The sequence below is a fragment of the Eurypyga helias genome, unplaced genomic scaffold (genome assembly GCF_000690775.1).
Source record: "Eurypyga helias isolate BGI_N326 unplaced genomic scaffold, ASM69077v1 scaffold23563, whole genome shotgun sequence".
In the NCBI taxonomy this organism is placed as follows: Eukaryota; Metazoa; Chordata; class Aves; order Eurypygiformes; family Eurypygidae; genus Eurypyga; species Eurypyga helias.
Window position 1 is genome coordinate 2,918 of NW_010239539.1, and position 1,494 is coordinate 4,411.

Consider the following 1,494-nt stretch of genomic DNA (forward strand, 5'->3'; position numbering starts at 1 on the left):
CCCCGGCCACACTGCTCGGGATCCAGCCCAGGATACAGTTGGCTTTCCGGGCTGCCAGAGCACACAGACAGCTCGTGGCCAGCTTTTGTCCCCCAGCACCCCCAAATCCTTTTCCTCAGGGCTGCTCTCCAGCCATTCTCTGCCCAGACCATGCTTGGGTTAAGGAAGATCAGGAAGATAAACCTCCCTTTGCCCTCCAGGATGCCAAAGGCAGACCCCAGGGCAGGATGCCCAAAGGTTGGGGTTTGTCCAAGCGCATGAACGCACAGACTCCATCTACCACCTTCCTAGTGCCACCCGAGATGTCCTCAGTCACCCCAAACAGGCACGGGGGGGCTGGCATATAGGACATAGGATCTATGAGAGATGCAAGCACTCCTGGAAGAGGAGCTGAAGACCAACCCCAGATCATCTCCGGTGGTTGAACACCAGATCTCCATCAACCACCTGACTCCTACACAGGCAACACGCATCACTCCAGGTGACATCCAGAGACAAAAAGTGACATGGAAGAGACATGGAGTGACATCAATGACACTATGGAAGCAGCCACCTCCCGCTAACAGCACCGTCAGGTGTCCTCCAAATCCCACATCCCGGAGATTTTCCTCTTCTAGGAATCCCCCCCTCCCTGCTCAGGACCACGAGTTAAAGGAGAGGGTAAGGATAAGGACCAACGGCCAATAGGAGAGCTCCAGCATCTCACCATGCCCTGAAGGGTGAAGGACCACCATCACCAGTCTGTTTCCAGCACTGCAGGTGCCAGTTCCCTTCCCGGGACACAGCAGATCCCAGGATGGGAGCCTGTCGAGATGTGTCCACCACCAGCGGGGCTAAGGAGGATGTTCAGGAACAGGCTCAACCCGAACGCCAAATCGCAACGCGCAGCCACAAACAGCAGGTGGAAGAGGCCAGCGCTGCCCCAGGGGCTGAAATGGGAGGAAACTGGGAAGTTGTTGGGCACAGGATTCAAACAACATGACCGGGAGGCCCACAACCCTCCTTGCAGGTGGATCCACCAGCCCGAACGCATCTTGCTGGCCCATCTCGCACCCAAATTCCGCGGGGCACGGGCTCAGCCACGCTGTCAGATCCGCCCCGTATTCGGCGTCTCTCCTTACCACCTCTGCCATCAGCACCTGCGAGGTGACCCCCCACCCACGTCTGAAGGATGCTGGGAGAAGGTGGGAAGGAGGCGAGACCACCAAGGACCCTAACTGGCACCAAAAGCCCACGTCAAGACCCAGCCAGACACCAGTGCAAGCTGGGGGAGGCAGAGACAGACCCGTCGTTAAATAACCATCCTGTAATTAGTGTGCAGAGCGCCAAGGAGCGCACACATCCCGCCCTCCCTGCTCCCAGCGCTACAGGGACCGTACGGAAAGGGGGGATGGGGTAGGACCCGGGATCTCCGGGAGTCCAAAGGACAGCGCAGGGGCGCTGGCGCGCACAAGGACGTGGCTCCGCGTGCCACCCCCCGCCCAGCACTCATCA